Here is a 22,701-nt window from a genome sequence, read left to right as displayed (position 1 = left end):
AATGTCACTTTCACATCAAAATGTGGTTTGACAGTATACTGTGTGACAACAGTGTCCGTATCCAGTTTCAACACCTCTAATTTCACCCTGCTCTGCTTACCAGCCCACATCAGATATATCAGTAAACTATTCAGGGTGGTGAAAGTGGCACGAGGGATACAACAGATACAACCAGTTCAGACATGGCCATATGCAGATCAGTCTGACCCTGTGCCTCATGGGAACAGTCCAGCCCGAACTGTCAAGCCATGCCTTCCATGGACTGGAAACAAGCTTCCTAAGACCGGTTTCTGGCATTCCAGCCGTCTTCAGCAAGGCTTGCTTGAATCCAGTGGCAAATGGAGCAAGGGACTCGCGTCTGAGCATACCTTGCCAACTTATGCCTCTAAAAACAAGCATTGGCATAGCCAATAAGTCTCTCCTTTGGGACCTTATACGTTTTTAGCCATGCAACAGTTGATGTTATTGCACCAAGGATATTGTGCTGCATAATTAAATACTTATAAGGTCCCAAAAGCGAGACCTATTGGCTATGACAATGCTTGTTAAGGTTTGTAACCGAAATAAAGCTATGTTACTTCTACTACAGCAGCTATATAAGAAATGCATAATAAATCCTAAACATAAAATCAAAAGTGTTCAAAGAGGGGAGTACGAAAAATTGACTCAAGGCACGTGGTTTTCTTTACTTCCCCAATGCCCCTGTGAAGGCTTTACACATCAAAGCACCAAGATTATTATTCTTTTTTGTAAACTCTATACCCCGCGGAGAAGGCCATTTCTTTGCCCCCTACTATTAGTACAGGAAACCAGGTCACATGAGAGAGCCTTGGACTATTTATTATCCTTAGACAATATAGATACTGTATACGCTGTCTTAAATTATACTTAACTGTACTTAAGATAAGCAGTAGATATTAGATGTTTATTATGTTTTTTTTTAATGGCTGTATTTTAAAAATGTATGTATTTATTTAGTATTTTACATGGAAATGTATTGGATTTTTTGGTTGTTGCTTTTTTATGTAAATTTTGTTTATTGATTTTAAAGCATACAACACAAGCCAAACAAATTGAAAACTCATGTCCCTGTAAAGAAAGCATCAAATAAGCCCACTTTCCATGGTACATAGTGCAACAACTTAATGAAAACATACATATCAGGATCTAGCCCATGCAAAATACAATCAGGCCCTACATAGCAAAATGTGGCACAATAAAGGAGAACAACTAAGTATGGGCGGAAAATCCGTTACGCTCGCGGATTTTGCGGATTTTCGGTAAATTCGCAATCCGCGAGATTCGCGAATTTCCCGCAAAATCCGCAAATTCGCACGCAGCGGATTTTTTTTCTTTGCGGTGTAAGTTCGCAATTGCGAACATGTAGGTGCGGTGGGCAGCAACAATCTCGCACTCGCGAAATTACAAAAATTACAATTCTGCACAAGAAATCTACTAGCAAGCAGCATAGACCTTCTGAAAATGATGATTTTTATCAGAATAACTCCTCAGGTTGACATTTGCCTGCACTTTTTTGGATTTGAGGCCTTTTGATTTCCTTTGGATAACTTTTGGATTAGAAATCAACTTTCTCATATAAGCTTGGTGGGGCATTGCAGTTGCTGTAATGGTGTTCTGCAGAAAAACGAGTTTTGCAAAAGTGAAAGCAAATTCAAAAGTTCAAACTCATCATTAGTAACCGTTCCCTGTAGTGCTTCCTGACAAGGGCCCCTCCAGAGCAGTTGCTAGTTGCAACAATTGTATGACCCTGCTCTGACCCTCACAGCAGGCTCATAGAATAGCTACAAGTAGGCCACAAAGGTCCTGGAAAAAAAATGTGCACTGCAAACAGAAAGCAAATTACAGATAAGGAAGCAGGTGACAGACTGGAATTTTAAAACAGTGACACATTATTAAATCAACCCCAAATTAATTCATGTCAGTTGAAGCAGGCAGGTGTGCTTGCTTTTTCCCCCCATAATCTACAGTGATGATGAACCAGAGGGTGGCATAAGGCATTGATGTACCAGAGGGTGGCATGGGTGAAACAGAGGGTGGCAGGGGTGAAACAGAGGGTGCTGGGAACCTGTGATGATGAACCAGACGTAGAAACAACATAATCGTGACCGGTGCGAGCCTACATGTAAGTTCGCAATTGCAAACTGTTACAAAACCCTCGCGAACTGTCAGAAATCCTTGCGAACTGGCAGAAATCCTTGCAAACACAAAAAAAAAAATCTGCAAATTCGCGAGAATTCGCGGATTTTGCGGATTGCGAGTTCGCAAATTCGCAAAATTCGCGAACGCCAGATTCGCAAAATTCGCCCATGCTTAAGAACAACACTCATCCAAGCTCCGTCTCCATTTCTCCTAACAAGAGACCCATTGCAAGGAGGGCGGAGAACGACCAACTTAGAAGTGGAAATGTCATCAAATAACAATTTTTCCCCTAATCCATGGTGGCCCTCTAATCAGGAGAGCAACAGGGTGCTGTCATCAATTACATATCTATACTACTATAATAAAGGAAGAACTTTGCTCCTTTGAGGCTGGTAAACTCGGGAACCACAGCGCCAATCCTCACACCCGATACATCATTGTAATCGTCAGGGTGTGCAGATGGACATAGGCTATATAAATAAAAAAAATATAAGTTATATAAAAAAAATTCGATAAAAAAGTAGTCCCTTGCAAGTAGCGCCGGCCGCGACCTGTGTGGTGACATCAGGAGCACGGGGAGGAGCGGCGCGCAGGAGCGGAAGAGGAGCGGTGGACATGGCGCGGGGAGGAGCGGTGACAAATGGCGGAATGGCGGTGAGGACCGGCGGACAGGCGGGAGGAGCGGTAAGCGGCAAGGAGCGGCGGAGCGGTGAAATGAGGTGCGCGCGGAGGAGCGGCGGCTGAGGTAAGGCTCCGGGCAGGCGGGGGTCAGGGCAGGCAGGGGTTGGGGCAGGCGGGGGATGGGGCGGGCGGGGCCCGGGCTGCTTGACAATGTCGGGGCGGGCGGGGGGCTGGGCTGCTGCACAATATTGGGGCGGGCGGTGGTCCGGGAAGCCTGATTGCTCCCGGACAAGGTCGGGATGGACTGATAGTAGAGAATAAAATAAAAGAAGAACCAAATGTGAAATTCTCACACAGAAAGAAAAAGAAACAAGAGGATGCACTGAGAGGAAGCCGCCCCTCGTCCAGAAGCTGGGGGGCCATCTGGATGGAAAAGGCCAAGTTGTCGGGCCTAGGTGGGTCGCTCGGGAGAGTCCAGCTTCTGGCCTCTAGAGTATGATTGAAGGGAGTCCTCAAACAACTGTAAGGCCCAAAGTCTGGGGGGAACCAAACGGGAATGCCTGGTCGTGGTGAAATAGTGCACAAGAGGCTGCCAAGTGCGGGTGAAACGTGTGCCTGTATGGTTAATGTGGGTGGTAAGCAATTGAAGAGCTAAAACATTCCACAGGTGAAGAAACCAGGTGGCGATAGGGGGAGGATGCAGTTTCTTCCAAAATAAGGCTATTGACTGTCTAGCCGCTGCTAGTAAATGGAGAATCAAGCACAACTCTGCGTATGTCATAACATTTAGTGTTGAGGGTTTACTGTCTAAAAGCGTAACTGCCGGGGAAGAAGGAATAGGAAATCGCACTACCTCCTTGATGTGGCTGAGGACCTCCTTCAAAAAGATCGTGAGATTCGGGCATGACCATCAAATGTGAATAAAATCAGCTCTATCCCTCTGGCATCTCCAACAGGTCGGGGGGAGCGTGGGAAAATTTGGTGTAAGCGGGTGGGCGTGTAATACCACTGCGTCATTAACTTGTATGCTGACTCACGTTGCGGCGTGCTCTGGAATCTCTTTGGAATATGAAGCCTTAGACCGGTCCACCCTTCAGGAGGAATGTTCTTCTAGGTTTAAAGCCCACCGTGTCAGTTATCCGTGGGTTCATGAGAGTGTTGTAAAACAGATTATGTATTAGAATTCAGACCCTTCAATCCCTCAAATTTACGAACCAGGGTCTCAAAGGCGGTAAGTTGTCTAGTGGCTCCTTGAACATAGGTCTGGGAGCTAAGCCAGTGACGTATCTGGTAATATTGCATACATTTACCCGTGTTAGATGAAACCTTTGCCTTCATTGATCAAACGTAAGGAAGTCCTCGCCCTGAAAAAGGTCCTGAATAATCCGTCAATTGCCCTCGGTCCATGTACTAAATGCCTCGGTTTGCATTGCCAGCGTGTTAGGGGATGGGAACAATGTCAGGCCTTGGGACTGCCACCTTGTCCCAAATCTCCAATACCGTCTTCGTTGGGGTGGCTATGTAGGCGCTGCAGGTGAGTACTCCACGCGGGAGCCAAGCCAGGACCCACAAAGGTGTACAAGCCACCGCTCGATCCAAGTAAAACCAATGTTTTTCGCGAACCATCCACCCTGATATATACTAAAGGTGACAAGCCCAATAGTATTCCAAAGGATTGGGGCACGCTAGTCCACCCCAGTCACAAGGCAAGATTAGGATCCTGTTGGATAATCGTGGGCGGGATTTGCTCCATAAAAAAATTTGTAAAGTCACGTTGTAGGGCAAGAATATCAGCCTGAGGTATTGGGGTGGGTAGAGTTTGAAAGAGGAATAGAAGTCCTAACCAGCCGAGAGGAAGGCCATTCTATCTGTGCAATTCCTCTCGGATGGCCTTCCTATATCTAGGCCAGTTAGACTGATTACAAGTCGAGAGTGTAGGGGTCAAGTTTAGGCCCAGATACCGAAAAGATACGTCAATCTACTGTACTGGAATCAGGTCTCGTGATTCCTGGATCTCAGAGAGAGTAAGATTAAGAGCATGAGATTTTCCAAGATTGATCCTGTATCCTGATGCATCTTCAAAAGCCCTCAGGAGAGAAGCCACAGCTGGGAGGGACGTTGAGGTGGAGGATAATGATAGAAGGAAGTCATCCGCAAAGAGGTAGGCCTTATGGTCATACCCACCCATGGAAATGCCTCGTATATTCAGATCTTGATGAATGGCGATAGCCAGGGGCTCCACAACCAGATCGAACAACAGGGGGGATAGCGAGCACCCCTGTCTGGTGCCCCAAATAGAAGGGGATTGGGGCAGTGAGACAACCATTGAAACTAATGTGGGTAGAGGGTTTTGCATAAGGCGCTATCAATCTGGAGATCATCTTCGGTCCCAGTCCCACTCTCCGTAATACTTCTTTAAGGAATCCCTAGTCCACTCGATCGAAGGCTTACTCCGGGTCGAGGAATACCGGACAGGCAAGGATATTTCTATAGAGTATTCTTTTATACGTAGTGGGATACCAGACGGATATTGTCCGCTCCCTGGCGGTGTTGAATAAATCCCACTTGATCGAGGTCAATGAGACTGGGGAGATGGGGCTCCAGGCGATTGGCTAAAATGGTTGTATTAATCTTTGCATCAGTGTTTAACAAAGCAATGGGGCAGTAGGACGCAGGAAAGGAATAGTCTTTACCTGGCTATGGAATAAGGACCACCTCCACTTCATTCATGGAGGCGGTGAGAACTGTGATATTTGTGAAACTATAAAAAAGATTAAGCAAATGGTCTCGAAGCTGCGGGTAATAGACCCGCTAAAAAGTGACAGGTAATTCATCCGGCCCGGGGATCTTACCAAGTGGAAGTTGTTTTAAAGCCTTAGCAATCACATCATGAGTAATGGGATTTTCCAGCAATTTCATAAAGTGAGGATCAATAGGATCCCAAGTGCAAGAGTTAAGAAAGTCAGTACAGCATCAGGAGGACAAGGAGTATTTACATAGAGGTCCCCATAGAAATTCTACAGTTTAAGACCTTTATCCACCTCCAAAATGGCCTATGAGCCATCTGGGGGCCTATGTTTGGTGATGTGTGCTCTGGCGGTCTGTGCTCAAAGGCGTCCTGCCAGACACGCCCGAACCTTATCACCCCCTGAGTAGAACTTCTGCTTGAGGTTGAGTAGAATTTTTTCTGCCGTATTGGTGTGATGCAGGTGCAATTGCCTTGCAATTCAGCGAGGCGCCACTTATTGAGGAGGGACGGATGAAGATGATCCCTGCATTCCAGTGTTTTGATGTCTCCAGAGATCGATATAGATGTGATAACTCCCTGAATAGTAGGTTTAAAAGCATCTCATCGAATGTCCTCAGAGGTGTTGGTAAGGGAATTAGCAAGAAAGAAGGCCTCAGTCTATTTTTGGATATCCACCACATCCACAGGGTCCCGAAGGACCTGAGGGGGCAGCCTCCAGCGGGGTACGGACTCCCTACGCGGATTAGGGGGTTGAAAGGAAACCAGGGCATGATAGTGATCTTATAAAGATATTTCAGATATCTCCGCATCGCTCAGTGGATGGATCAAGGGGAGAGAGAGAAAATAATAGTCTATACGAGAATATGACTGTTGCGAATGGGAGAAAATGGAATAGTCCTTAGAGTCCGGGTGTAGATGTCTCCAGGCATTAACTAAGCCTAAGTCTGTGATGACATTCCTCAGGGCCGCCAACATCGCACCAGAACTTTGATATGTCTGGCAGTACAATCCCATTCTGGGTCCCAGACCAAATTAAAATCGCCCCCGAGGACAATGGGAGTTGTGACTGACTGTAGGAGCTCCCTAAGGTGTGGGCATAGGAAAGCATCCTGGTACAGATTATGGGCATATGTGTTAACAAAGGTTAGAGACCTCTTATCCCCAAACCTGGCGCCTCTTGTTAGGGGAGTTCAGACCCTTTACATTTAGAGTGAGAAATTTATTGTGGCCCGTCATAACATTCTTGAAAGAGAAGTACGACCCCTGCAACCTTCACAGCGACCCTATAGGCCTGGGTCCCTTCCCCCAGACCCTCATGTCCCCCAGTAGAATGACAGGGCCATCGCAGCTCTTCAGCATAGCAGTACAAGCCCAAGTATCACCCAGCAAAGCACTCATCTTTACTCTCATACCCCTAAAATCAGCACATCTAAAAGAAAAAAAGAAACTGTGAAGAAAAAGGAAAGAAAAATGAAGGATACAACAACTGATGGCCTACCGGGCCAGGAACAAACAGAGTCTATCAAGAAGAGCCCAGTGTAACACAGATGGGCCATTCCGGAAAAGTCACTCTCCTACGGGACTCTGTAGGTGGGGTGGCAGTCGTACAGAGGTTTGTGGGCCTCCGCCACCACTGTCCCGTGGCAATGTTTAGGAAAAGGGATATTTGCTCCATCCATCATGCCAATCCCGAGAATGTCAGCTGCGGTCACAGCTCCGACGTCCTCCGAAGACGTAGTCTCTTCATGCAAGAGGGTCAAGTGTGACTTTAGGCTACATGCAATGTCTCACTCAGTTTTCAACCATCCTCTAACAGTATCTAGGACTTCCTTCCCAGAGCCGGATTCACCTCAAGTCTAAGTCGAGGTACATGTGGCCCCATTGCAGGAGACAGCAAAGCCAGGGAGTGTTTATTCTGTATGAGCTGGAGAGGAAGAGCCACTCAGGGAGCAAATATGACTGATGATTTCCTGTTTAGTTTTGGAAGAATCAAGTTCCTGTATGCGGAGTCTGGATTTAGGAGGCATGACTGTGAACTATATCAGGAGAAGAGGTCCCTCTCAGCGCTCTCCCGGTGAAGACAGGTCCCCTCCATCAGACTCCGATGGGAGCTGCAGAAGCTGTTTTGCATTGTTTAGTGAACGAAGGACTCGCCTTTTGCCCTACCATGTAACATTAGGGCAAATAGATGACCCCATTGGTATTTGATGTTGACATCCCTCAGCTTTTCTGTGACGGGCTTGAAATCTTTTCGCTGTCAAAGTGTGACTGGTATTTGTATCAAGAGGCCATTGTAAGAAATCATTTTAATCCCTTGTATTTTTTTCAGAATAGTTTCTTTATCTGCATAGTAATGGACTCTAGTAAGGATGTCCAGAATGAAGTTAGGCAGATTGTGTGGACCACAGACCCGATGAGCCCTGTCAAACATAGGTGGTGAGGCCTCCTCTATCTCTCGGATGGCTTGGAAAAGTTCTGCTGTATATGTCAGGATGTTTTTGCCTTCTCCCCCCAATAGAGCCCCCCTGATGCGCAGGTTGTTTAGCAGACTGCGATTTTCAAGGTTCTCCTGCTTCAGCTTAAAGGAAATAATCTGCTCCTCGATTTCCATCATTCTCTTCCACAGATTTTATTGATCCTCAGCTCTGGTGTCCACAGTGCATTCAAGGTCATCGACTCTTCCCCAATTTCCCTGACCTCTCAACGGATTTCCTGCAGGCCTGTCTTGAAGTCCTGTCTTAGAGAGCCAATCTCTTCTTTGATTTCCTGCAGGAAGGACACCATGAATGCCTGGGTGAGTGGCACCTCCAAGGTGGACTTCCCTGATGCCAGAGTTGAAGAGTTGGAGTCTTCCTGTGAATGAGGAGTAGCTTTAGACCAGAGGGAGGTGGCTGGATTGTCACGAGCCATGGTAGACTCAGCGTCTTTATGTGCTTTATTTATAGGAGGCATGACAGGGCCTCCAGGGGGACCATGAGTCCAACGATGGAGAAAGGTCAGACCCTGAGGACGGGGTAGAAAGGCGTTGAGGAGCAAAGACTTGGCAACTATTATTTTAGTTGTGTAGGGCTGTCTGCGAGCCAGGCCAAAGGAGCTCCAGATGTCCCACACATGCATCACAGTATTACCATGCTACCAAGACGAACCACCACATGTAGCACGGGGTCTCTCCCCCACAACAGCCCACAGCACAGGACCAGAGTCCATAGGATGGGCACTAGCCCAGCAAAGATGACCCCACAGGTACGTCTTCAGGCAGCAGAGGTCACGGCCTACCCCAGAGCACCACAATTCTCTCCTTGTCCAGCGTGAGCGAAGGCCGTTACAAGCATCCCAGGATCTTCTGCTGCCACCAAAGGGCGTAACCACCCCCTACATCCCATGCAACATGCAGAGATTAGTTCACAGGCCAGCAGTTGTAAGATGACTGCCTGCGGACACCAGGAGGGGATCCAACTAGACTCCCCAACCACAGGTAATGGGCTGTGGCCCCACTGATAGAGACCTGCAAGAGTAGCAGTGAGCAGGTCTGCTTCTCAGGGCCTCCCCAGAGTCCACAGGGCTCAGAGTTCTTCCGCCGCCCCAGCAGGGCTCCGAAGCGCAGCGCACAGCAGACCTTACTTCAAATCATTGGTGCTACTATCATAGCCATGTACTCCAGGGCACGGCAGCCAGGCTTCAAAGTGAGCTTCCGGGGATCGAGTTGGGATCGGGGGCTTTCCCCAGTGTTCATCGGTGGCCAAAAAGCATAAGGAATGCCACCAGCCTGGGGATACCTCTGCGAGCTTGCGTTGCTCCAGCGCCACTCCGGACCGGGTGCAGGGCTCTGTCGAGTCGGGAAGGCCAGCCCGCCCTTAGAATGGCAGCAAAGGGGATCGTCAGGGGGACAGACTGACCCCGTAAGTTACTAGTCTCTGCTGGCTCACCTTCCACTGCTTAGCGGTCCCCGTCTCCTCGGAGTTTCCGGAACAGGCTCCTTAGAGCCTCACACCGGACCCACCTCTACCGATCAACCATCCAGGGCCGTGCTGCAGGACTAAGGCATGTGTCTCCGAGGCTCAGGTGAGAGTGAAGGGCGGCTTTCGCCTTCTGCAATGGCTGGTCACCTCCCAGCAAAAGGCGCTATACCAGGGCTCATTGTAGGCTCTTGCGTCCCAACACAGGGGCCAGAGGGCGCAGCCCGACTGCGGTTCCAAGGCTGAGTCTGCCACCACAAGATGGCAGCCGTAGAGTATACCGGGTAGGCCGCTTGAGAATCCACACTCCCAGGCGCCACAGAGCCCCAGCAGTTCAGGGGTCTCCATCCGGTCTACAGACTCGATGGAGAAGAGCAACAGCGTTAGCGGGACGCGGTGGAGCGGAGACCTAGGCTTGCACGCCTTACTCCATGCGCTTCCTGGCCATGCCCCATGTATTGGATTTTGTGCAAACTTTTATGGGTCGAACAGAGCAGAATAAAGGATTTTGACTGACTGACTGATTCTACTGGTAGCAATAGAAAGAACCCTATTTGGGCACAGAGAAAGGACATAAAAGCTAAGAATGTTCTAGGCTGTGCAAGGCAGGCAGTTGAAAATATGAAAGGTTAGAAACAGCAGTAAGCTGTAAGCTTTGATAAATATGGACACATATTGACAAAGCATTTTCGAAATAACATTGTTGGGATAAGAGGGGGTAGAGTGGATAGACATAGCTCTACATGAAAAGTTGCCATCTGCATTCTGAGGTTTGAGATGGCAAGTGTTTTTTTAGGGTCACTCAGATAAAGACTTTAGGGACGTGATAGGGGAGGGATCAGAAATGGAGTTACCAATTTTAACCAATCGACAGTGCTCTGATAGAGTTCATAATAATCTGTCCAGGCCCTCCTTGTTTTTCATTTTCAAATTGATGGGCAACAGTAAAGAATGCTGCTGTTAGGTCAACAAGGGTGAGAAGACAAGAGTGGGCTTTATAGAAAGTGAAAAGGATATAGTTGATGTACTTCGCTCTAATACCATATTGCAGCATATCACAAAGAACATTTTCTGTGATATGGTAGATTAGTTTGGATTTTAGCTAGGCAGGGAAGATCACAGATGGGTTAGTACTTTGACATTTTGGAGGGATCAAGGATAGGTTTTTATTATAAGTGGTTTACCATGAACAACTTAGAGATAGATTGGTGTAACACCCCTTTAAAGTAATCAATTTGTGAGGGTCAGCCAATCAGTGATAAATGTGTGAGCAAGGTATTTGGCAACAGAGGCAGCATTTGGGTCATTAGAGTCCATGGCAGGTTTTGTATTGGAGGCAGTAGAGAGGATGGTATTCTCCTAGATAATGGGGAATTCATTTTAAGAAGAGGTTGGAGTATTGTGAGAAGAAAGAAGGAGCAGTATTGTAAAGTTCTGGCCTGATTGAAGACATGTTGCTAGAGACATCAAATTCCTGTCTGGCTAAGTTCATTTTGACATAGAAGAGGGAGGAAAAGTAATTATATCTGGCAGCATCAACACCAGAGGAAAAGGAAACAATGGTGTGAGTTTAATCATTCAAAACATGTTTTTACTGCTATTCTTCGAGATATATATTTGGGAGCGAGAAAATGGAAGATTGGTAGTATATTCTTTCAAATATATGTTGGGCATATGAAAGGAGTATTCAGGACTAACAATTGCCCTTTCAGATCTTCTTACATAGCATTTTGGGAGAAGTATTAGGCTGGATGAGAAACAAGTGGCCTAGGATGTTTAAACGTTTTTTCTGAAGACTAGGGTGAGATTATACAAAAATTACTTTAACGGAGGAGTCACATTTTTCAAACTAGAGAGTGATGTCATATGAGACAGCTGGATTAATGAAGGTAGAGGGAAATACATTGCTCAGAGTATCTCTGTTAAGAAACCGACAATCACAGCTGTGTTTGAGTCTGAGTAGAAATTGTATGTGATGATATAAAGAAAGAGATAAGGAAATGATCACACCAAATCAAGGTAGTTGGATACAAGGTTTGGACATAATCTTGCTGTAAAATTGTAGTATAATTGTAAGGTTGAGGATGAAGCTTTTGGCATGGATAGGTGTACTGCAACAAGAGATCATTAGCTCAAAAGAAGGATGTCAGTTAGAAGCGAATGGCTTTGAGGATTTTTTCCACTTGATGCTAAAATTCCCCAAGAGGATATTTGTAGTAATGAAAGGTCCTCACACAAGAGAGATTGATGTAGGAGGTATTTAATCAACAACCTCATCCAAAAGCCAGCAGGGATCAACTGACACTTTTAGAATACCAGATAAAAGAACATTACACTGACCTGGTTCCATGCTGGAACATAGGTATGGAACCAAGACACATCATCAGACTCCTTCCCCTTTACATTTCAAAAAATACCTCTGAAAGGTAGATTACAAAGAAGTAACAAAATAAAAGTTAGAAGAAAACATATAAAACTATTACTTCACATAATCACACAAATAATTAGGAAATTTGCGAACTCTCATACTCTTGCAGGTGGACCCAGATTTCACACAAACATCAGAATGGTGGGTCAAACATATTGCTCTCACCAAAATGTACAACACGACTATGGTTCCAAATACGACCATCATCTGTTTTTACAGCTTTTTTGAAAAGCTAAACAACAGTTTTAGGTGAAGTAAATTTTTACCAACTCTGGAATCCTACCGGAGCTTTAATTTTCACCTTCTCACCAACTTTGAAGTGTGAGGCTTTACCTGACCTCCGGAAATCAACATATATTTTCCTTTTCTTCTGAAGAGCTAACTCCTTGTCTCACCAATGCCGAATGGCATTGTTCATCAACCCTTTATCCAAAATCATCCACCCTGGACACAAACTTGTATTTGCAGACATGCCCTTGAAAAGTTCGAAAGGGGATTTGCCCGTAGAGGAATGAGGAGTGAATCTGTAATCCGTAATTCGATTTTGCAACTTTTTCCTCTAATCAAGACAGTTAACTTTTCCCAATTGAATACTCTCTTTACAAGTTTTGTTGAGTCTTTCCAAAGCACCATTTCCTTCTGGGTGATATAATGAAATCTTTTTATGTACAACACCACACTTGAGCAAATATTCTTCCATCACCCCTGAACAGAACTGTGGGCCATTGTCCGAAAGAATAGAATTAGGAAAACTCTCACGTTTAAATACAGAATCTAAAAATGTTATAACAGATTGAGTTGTGATCTTCCTCACTGAACTAACTCCAACCCAACGTGAATACAAATCCAACAAACCAGTTAAATAAGGAGTTTGTTGTTCTCCATGCAAAGGTCTCACTATGTTGATGGCTACCTCATCCCAGAGACACTTTGGTAACCTTCTGCAAACCATGGGTGGATGTCTTGGTTTTAGTACCTTATCACTTAACTGACAAGGTACACATTCACAAACAGCACGTTCCACCATTAGATCTAAGCCTGGCCACCAAAAATCTTGTCGGATACGTTCTTTTGTTTTTGAAATTCCCATGTGGCCTTCATGCGCCATTTTTACAATAGTATTCCTTAAACTCAAAGGTGGAATCATTCTTGTGCCTCTAATTAGAATCCCATCCTCGTCACCAGTGTAGTAATGAAAGGTCCTAACACAAGTGAGATTGATGTAGGAGGTATTTAATCAACAACCTCATCCAACATCCAGCAGGGATCAATGGACACTTTTAGAACACTAGATAAAAGAGCATTACACTGACCTGGTTCCATGCTGGAACATAGGTATGGAACCAAGACACCATAAATCAGAAAAGTTAAGTCTGCCCTATATATTTAATTTGGAGGCTCAACAAGAGTCCAGACACATTTATAAGTTCAACAACCTAGAGCTCACTGTCAATTAATCCAGCTAAGTGTGACTCAAACAACAGGGTGAAAAAATATATATCATTTTATTTTTGATAGTTATTTTTCGCAAGATATCCAAAAAATGTAATATCCAAACATGTATATAAATAACAATAATTTAATCACAAAAACTTTAAATTAAACGCCCAAGTTTCCCATTCATTTTCCATTCATCATCACAGGACTCTAAAATTCTCTCATCACACGCTCCTGCATTCGTATTCATGTCTTCACTCCAACACACTTCAGTACACATTGTAGACAGATACACTGAAGTTGTCCTGGGGTGTCCTCTCAGCAACTTGCTGGGGAAACAAGATGGCACTAGCAGGACAAGAACGTAACCACGCCAACGCGCGTTTCAGTGCTAGGCCCGATCTACGGCCGCACCTTCTTCAGGGCAAGTATACGATGGGAAACAATTCAGGGCGACGTAACATCAAACCGGTGATCACTCTTATATAAACAAATCGCACATGAGATTTGTGCAGGCTGAGATGTGCGGGATAGAAAACACAGGCATCTCTTCTTTATACAAAACCTCCTCTAAACAGATATAATCAAAGATAAACTCCAGAGCAATGAAGTTCAGTTGTAGACATGGAACAATATATAAAGCACAGCTTAGAGGATGAAGTCTCCAGGCTAAAATGAGATGTCGCAACGCAGCTTTTAAAATAAGGCTGATAAAGAGAAACCGCTTTGTTGACGTTTTTTCATAGAAGTGGTATAATGTGCTTTCAGCAAGATAGCCCTTTAGCAAAACGTATGCAGGTCGAGGATTCTGCTCTGGGGATGGCTATTCATGGTTTTTCAAAATATCGAAAAGAATGGCGGCTCGTAGAACAAACCGTCCAAAGTTATGATGTAAGCAGGCTCTGGAAAGAGCCAATTTAAATCTCGCCAAGACAACAGTCCATCCGGGCGTGGACGCGGGTTCAGCTGTTTCAGCTGTTCATCACAATATTCTCAAATGGAAAAAGATTAGTGAAGATGAGTTCATTTAACTTATTTAGGAAATCGTGTTGGTCACAGTATGCTGATAGAAACAAACATGTTTCCATTAGTTGGGGGGGCGCGTGGCTTCAGGCCGATGGAATAAGACGTGGTCGCAGAGCTCTCACCCAGTAACCTCCGTTATCTATTATCCTGACTATCCCAGCCCCTGTAAAGAGATCACTGGGAACATTGACATACCTGAAGGCGGCGAGGTACATGCATGGGAATGACCCTGTAATAGCCTCGGGCGGAGAAACACAAAAAGAGGCTGAGCTTCTATGTCGTCAGAACACAGTAGGTCTCCCCCATTACTGCATGTGCCTAGTCGCTGGAGTGTTTGGATGACCCAGGGGGCTTGCGAGCAGTGGAGATCTGCAGTGATCAAGGAAGAACAGCCCCAGGGAGCAAGGGACCCTGTTCATGCAAGATGGCAGCATAACTCCCCAGTAGGCACTTGAAGAAACAATAGTGCCAGGAGTCAGCACGGGCCTACCGTACACATCCGGAGTAGAATAAAGAGTCTGAGGTGAGTCTGCCCTGCAGCAGGGCTCCCAGACACGGAGGTAGAGGACAGTTGTGGCAAAGTGGTCCTGCTCTGGAGGAGGACGCAGAGGTTTGCTGGGGCAACTGCATGGCGGTGAGACCCAACGCTGTGGCAGACACTCTAACCTGCCCGCTATGAGTCAAGAGTGGCAGGTGGCAGAAGTGCGGAGAGCAGCACACCGTACAGGTTCCCACGATACAGGGGATTGTATTTGGCGCAAGTGGCCCTACACAGCTTGTATAAGAGCATGTGGAGTTCACTAGTGGACTCAAACAAACGCACTAAAGAAGCCAAATAGTTGGGGTTCAAAAATTTAAAAAAAGGCAACAGTGACAGAGTGAGGGAAGCCAATAAAGCCTAGAGGAAAGGGCAAAGTGGAAAGCCCCTGACAAGCCCCCCGGAAAGGCTAAAGGAAATGAGTGTGTCTGAGGAGCACAGAGTATATTGGCCTAGAGGAGGTTCCATTGGGTGTGTAGTTATAGTGCAAGCCCTTAGTGGAGAAAACAATCCCCAGGGCTAGCTTGAAGCTTGACTGGAATATGACTGCACAAGGTGACTTACCTTCAGCAGCTGTCGCCAAGAGAGACGCAGCACTGAATAAGATTACAGAAGGCGTAGCTCAGAAAAAATGGGTACATGTGCTAGGAAACGTGGCCCAGAAAATCAAAGCACTGACCCTACATCCGATCAGACAGACGAAGTCGTGGATATGGAACTGACCTGCCAGGAAGCTTCCGGAACAGATCCAACACTTGAGGACCTATTGCAAGCAATAACGGCTTCCCAAAAGGCCCTTGAGTCTAAAATAGCCAGCATTGAGACTTAGCTCGATTTACTGAAAGACGATCATAGGAGGCTGGCCGAGAGAGTCACCACTACTGAACAATATTTAATGGACTTATCACCTGAATTAGCTTTGCAGAAAGAAACAGTATCCCTCATTAGAAACAAGATAAAGGTTCTGGAAATGCGGGCCGAAGACAGTGAAAATAGATCCCGCAGAAGCAACATAAGTATTCTGGGGTTCCTGAGCGAGCGTAGGGATCAAACATGCTGACCTACCTAAAGGAGTGGAGTTGCAGGGAGGTAGTGCCTGAGGGAATTTCCCAATTCTATGCCCTAAAAAGGGCGCCCGGAGTCCATATCCAACCTCCCTAACCGGGGATGCCCCCACGACCTATAATTGCCCAACTCCTGCATTATAGAGATCGGGACCACATCCTAGCCCAACCGCGAACACAGCTAGACCTACAAATACATAATAGTAAAGTGATGGTCTTTACAGATTTTAACAAGGGAAGTGTAGAGCAGCGTACACCCTTTTTGGGGGTGAAACATTGCCTCAAACAGATGAACGTCCCCTATGCAATGTTGTTCCCTTTGTGTCTAAGAGTGATCACCACCACTGCCACGCAATTCTTCACAACCCCACAGGATGCCTGGAACAAGATTAAAGGGGAATCAAATGCAAGACCAAAAGGAGACAAGATACATCCCACATCACGCCGTATGGGACACAAGCCTACAAAGAAAAATGCTTCCACATTAGCTGGAACTCAATGGGAGCAAGGTAAAGTGATCCAGGCTCTCATGGAACTCACAAGCCCACGTCCCTCGCCAAGTGAGCACGAAGGTCAAAACTCGGAGACAACTGGAGACTGAAGCTCTGCAGAAGACACCAACAAGGAACTGCCGAAGGTCACACCAGGAACATCAGACGAGGTAATTTAATGGCAGTGGCGGCTGGCTAGGCTTATGATGGGGGAAGTGGGGACTTGGGGGTCTGCTTTGAGACTGTGATACCAGCCCACCCTACCTAGAGCTATGCGGGTGCACCTGAGTTCGGACACCTATTGGTGACCAGTTTGGATGGGGTTTGTTCCTATGCCTGTCCTGGGGAAAGGGGGTTCATATTTCTGTTGGGGATTCGAGTTCATGGCAAGGAAAGTTGTTCAAGGTGGGTTGTGCTAGGCATGTCACTATACAGGAGAAACAGAATAGGTAGAGTTATAGCCACCCCTAGTGGGAAGAGGGGTCTTGCCCAAAACAACAAATGGCACCCCCAATACATTATAAAATACTTACATGGAATGTGAGAGGGATGCACTCCATGTCCAAACGACAAAAGATATATGCCTTCTTAGTCAAAAGGGAAGTGCAGATTGCCCTATTACAGGAGACACATTTTGGAGCCAAAGAAGGAGCAGCTCTCCAGCGTATATAGAGGGGACAGGTCTTTTTTACTGATTACTCAGCATTCACCAGAGGGGTACTGGTATGGATTAAACCAGCGGTCCCATTTAAGTGCAAGGGGCAAATAATAGATCCAGAAGGGAGATATGTGGTATTGCATGGGACTCATGACAGTACAGAGATCATGATAGGGAACATATACAGCCCCAACTCCGACCACGTCCCATTCTTATCCACCCTCTGCAGATCACGGACACCACACCTCGGAGGTTCAGTATTGATGGGGGGTTGGGATATAATTGTATAGAAAATGTTGTACTTGACTGTTCACACCCACCATAATGAGATGCCACAATAGGTATATCATCAAATGCGGATGACATCCTGCTTTTTCTTAAGAACACATGGGGTAATCCACAGGGATCAAGGGAACTTCTCAATCATTTGTGGAGGGTCTCCGGGCTCCGGCTTAACTGGAGAAAGTTGTGCCTGTTCTCGACCGCCTTGAGAAGAAACAGAACAAATATCGAAAAATATATATTATGGGAGTCTAGATGCTTATCGTACCCAGGGACAATAATCTATCATGACACCTTCGGGCAATGTAGGGAAGGCCAATAGAGGACTGAAAACTAACATGAATTTCTGCTTCTTTCTGTGAAAATTGCGGTGTTACCACGGCTACTATTCTATTTTGGTACCCTTCCGATTTGGGTACTGGCAAGTGTCTTCCGAGACCTTAGGTCACTGGTCACAGGATTTGTGTGGGGGTTTAGTAGACACAGAGTAGTGCTATCTACAATGCAAAGACCTGTAGAAGAGGGGGGATCACACTCCCAGACTTCAAAAATTACTATCTCACAGCTCATATCCAGTGGCTCACGCAGTGGGTTTTTAGGCAGGAAGGAAGGAACAGAGCTAATGGACCACAATGTCCCAGACATCCAACAGTTATCCAGGGCAATTCTGAAACTAACGGTCTCAAGAGCAAACACTAGCCCTGACTTCCAGGTACTGTGTAAATGCTGGGGTCACTCATCTCAGAAATTGAACAGAAAGAGGCCTTAGGCACCAGACATCCCGCTAGAATGGCTCAGAGAACTCCCACATGGAGGCGACTGGCGATTGGGTGGAGGCAGAAGTATGCACAATTGGGCCTTATACGACGATGGAACACTGATACCATTTGAAGACTTCCGAGACAGAAATGATCTGCCGAGGGGTAATTTCCTCTTGCATAGAGCACTGACAGCGGAAATTAAGTACCTCTGGAAGTTGGGGTTGAGGGAACCTCCGGTATCCACTGGATGCCAATACGTCTGGACATACAAAGCTGTTACATGCTTGTATCGCTGATTCTGAAGCGAGGGTGTGGCTCCCTTAGTTAAAGTGAAAGCAAAATGGGAGGAAGATTTGGGGATTCCAATAGAGGAGAAAAAATGGGAAGACCTCATGAGGCACTTACTCAAAATCTCCTGGAACCCGCGCTTTAAACTCATTAACTTTTATGTTCTACATAGGGCATATCTCACCCGATAGGATAAATAGATGCTTCGAGGCAACAGATGCTGCGTACCCACGCTGTATGGAGATAGGAGCAGAGTTCCTCCCCATGTTTAGGAGTTGCCCATACCTGGGAGGGTTCTGGAAAGCGGTCATGGACACGATGTCTGAAGTTAGGTGAATTGCACACCACAACACTGCCTGTTACATTGGTTCCCACACACCCCCAAGACTAAAGTCACAAGTGGATTCCAGGACCTGGTGCTTCTCCTGGCTAAAAGAGAGATAGCCTGGAACTGTAAGGCACAAAGGAATCCTAGTCTGGAAAGATGATAGAGTGAAATAATACGCTGGTCGGATTATGAATGGGCAATAAGAACTAGAATTGCTAAGAGAATGAAGGGATCATTGGAATCAGCCAGAACCTGGTCGGCCCTAGTCGAGGAATTGAAAAATAGAATTGGCTACTAGGCAGAAACCCCGGAAGGCAATAGTTGATTTAAAATACCTCCAGAGAGATTCAAGGTGGGTGCAGCGATGATGTGGTGAGATGGCATGAGTTTCCTTATAGCTGGACGCAAGTAATATCACAAATCTGCTTAAATGGTTCAAAAAGATAATATGATCAGCAGGGTATAGATATCAGGAGCACAATGAAAAGACCTAAAACTATTCCGGACATGTTAAATCTGGTCCATCATGATACACCTAAGGGAGGTGGGGGAGGGGGACGTGATAGAGGGAATGTTATGGTTCTTAGTAGTTAAAGAGTTACCTGGGAATTGGTTTATGGACCACGTCCAGGCATCCCAAATGTTAAGATTACATCTAGGCCTGTTATATATGGAAATGTAGATTAGTTTATCTATTATTTCCTGCAATACCTTGAGTTGTTAAGGATAGACACGACGATGAGTACTGTTAACCGAATAGTTACGTTTGTAGACATTGTAAGTGCTGTATGGTCAGCTGCATAATCAATAAAATTCTGTTGCAAAAAAAAAATGTTTCTGTTAGTTAGCATTGGTAAGGGACAGATCAATTGAAAAATGTCAAAGCAGGAGAAAGATAATGCAGGGACAGGTGAACACCATAGATTACTTTATGAATGATAGCAACACCTCCCTCGATTTCAAACTGCCTGTCCACTTTGATGATGAACTAGTTAAAAGGGCGTTACAGTGTCTAAAAGAGTGTGAGAGGAGTGGTTGAGTCAGGATTCAATGAAGAAGAGAATATCATTAATGCTGACAAGGGTAATAACAGCGATGTAGGTAGGAAGATTGCTGCTAGGACTAACGCTACCCAGCGCTAGCTGCTGACTCTTTGGCACTTCTGTTTTAATAATATTATTTTCGTTTTCATTATTTGTTTTGCATCAACATACCTGTTTCAATTGACCTGCTGCTAGCATGCTAAGCCCCACCTCCGGCCTCCTTCCCCGGTCCACCATGGGCTCACGTCCTGATTGAGTGGAGGGAAGTGCTCATTTCCGGGCGGTTGGCGGTCTAATGCTGCTGTTAGGATTTGTACAAATGCACCCAGAAGGCGGAGCGCGCAGCGGATGGGCTTGAGGTAGGAAGACTGCTGCTAGGACTAACGCTACCCAGCGCTAGCTGCTGACTCTCTGGCACTTCTGTTTTAAAAATATTATTTTCGTTTTCACTATTTGTTTTCCATCAACATACCTGTCTCAATTGACCTGCTGCTCGCACGCTAAGCCCCACCTCCAGCCTCCGTCCCCGGTCCACCACGGGCTCACGTCCCGATTGAGTGGAGGGAAGTGCTCATTTCCGGGCGGTTTGCGGTCTAGTGCTGCTGTTAGGATTAGTACAAATGCACCCAGAAAGCGGAGCACGCAGCGGACGGGCGCAGCGGGTGCCCCGGCGGCGCGCCAGAGTCAATCCCGCCTGCGCCCGTCCGCGCCAGGATGATTCCATATGCCAGAGATCCAGGTCAATCCACCATTGATTATAAACCTTCTATACAAATTAACTATACTAAACAGGATCTTCTTAGTTTACAGCTGGCAGCAGCCCTGGGCAGTGTATCAAAGACATGGCCATGCACGGAAGGTCCAGTCTCATGTCGATTTTGTTGGTTTCAAGCTTCTCTCTCTCATCCAGATTACACTATCCCGCCCCTCGCAGATACCATACAGAGAGCGTGGAAAAATCTGCTGTATAATGTCCGCTCCTTGCCCAAACATTCCACGGAAGTATGGGATCTTATCCACTCAGCTCAGCCGGAACTGGGTTTCCTAACTGAAACCTGGCTTGAACCTCATTCGGTTCCTGCCATCGCATTAGGTATTCCGGAAGGATTTAAAATGATCAGATTGGACAGACCTCTTAAAACTGGGGGTGGTATTGCCATCATTTATAAGGATGGCATTAACATCTCAGTTTTAGACCAATGTAGTACTGCAACCATGGAAGTATTGGTCTTCAGGATAAATGCGCCCACACATGAATGTTGGAAAGGGGCATTGGTATACCGCCCTCCTGGACCGGTGGCCAACTTCGCTCTGCAATTAGTTGAACTGCTTGCCCCGCATATAAACTCAGGTAATAACTTTCTACTATTAGGTGGTTTCCATGTCCATAGTGACCGCACTGAAAATGTGGATGCTCGGACACTCATGACTGACCTGTCCCTATTAGCACTAGTTCAGCATAACGTAGGCCCTACACATGTAGCAGGTCACACATTGGACATGGTATTCTCCAATTCTACCACAGTTAAATGTGAACCCCCTAGACAAGTAAACTGGTCAGACCACTCTACCATTGAATTCCACATGCATGACCTGATTGTACACCAAAAATGGATCCCGGCTACATCTTATTCACGAAGATAGTGGCATAAGGTCTCAGCAGATAACTTTCAAAGTGTGTTTATAGAACCACAGTTTGAAGCTGCTGACAATATGGAGATAGCCCTATCTAAATATAATTTGGCTATTGACCAGATAGCCCCTTTAAAAGTATGCATGAAGCACCCTAACCAGCGCCAGACAGCGTGGTTCACAGATCAGCTGCGTCTACAAAAGCAAGCTTGTAGGAAGCTAGAAAGGGTCTGGAGGACCACACATACTGAGGCGAACAGAAACCAAAACCACCTCTCTTTGACCAACTATCATAAAAACATTAAGACTGCACGGAAAATGCACATATCATCAGAATTAACGCTAGCTGGAAATTCATCTAAAATGCTGTATCAAATTTTACAAACCTTTATTTAAGGTTTGTGAAAGTATCGAATCATCCTCTCAAGAAATGTGTGATGATATCTCTTCTTATTTCTCCCATAAAATAGAGGTGATATATGACAAAATCTTGATGACGGGAAATACGGTGAGCAACTCTGAGTCCTCACATGCTCTCAAATCGGTCAACCATGTGCTGCTCAGTGATTTCCCTGCCATCACTTTAACTGAGGTTGAAGCATTGATGTGCAAGATCAAATCTGGCTCCCCATCTGACTATATCCCCGCTAAAATCTTCCCATCCCTGATTAAACAATTGGGCCACATAGTTCAGTCTCTTGTCAACCTTTCCTTCACACAAGGTCTGGTGCCACGGGAGTGGAAGATGGCCCAGGTAAGACCCATTCAGAAGCACTCCAATACCCCATGGTGAGAGCTGTTGAACCTCCGCCCCATCTCACTTCTTTCATATCTGAGAAAACTTATGGAGAAACACGTTAACACCCATCTGTCTAACTTCATCGAACAAACTGAATGTCTAGATCATTCCCAGTCCGGGTTTAGGCCCAAGCACAGCACCGAATCTGCACTTGTTTCAGTGACCGATAGCATCAGAATGTCCCTTGACAAAGGACATTCTATGGTTCTGGTGCTGTTGGATCTATCCACGGCGTTCGACAATGTGTCCCATGACATCATGCTCAGAAGATTGGACGAGGTGGGCCTAAGGGGACCGGCTCTGTCATTAATCAGGAGTTTTCTGTCTGGGCGCGCGACTTTCAATCTCGCCACGTATCACTCGACCCCCATGGAACTAACTAAGGGGGTGCCACAAGGCTCCTGTTTTAGCCCTACATTATTCAACATCTATGTCGCCCC

This window comes from Lissotriton vulgaris, unplaced genomic scaffold, assembly GCF_964263255.1.
Source record: "Lissotriton vulgaris unplaced genomic scaffold, aLisVul1.2 SCAFFOLD_11419, whole genome shotgun sequence".
Lineage (NCBI taxonomy): Eukaryota > Metazoa > Chordata > Amphibia > Caudata > Salamandridae > Lissotriton > Lissotriton vulgaris.
The sequence above is the reverse complement of the archived record's forward strand: the minus strand, read 5'-3'. Positions refer to the sequence as shown.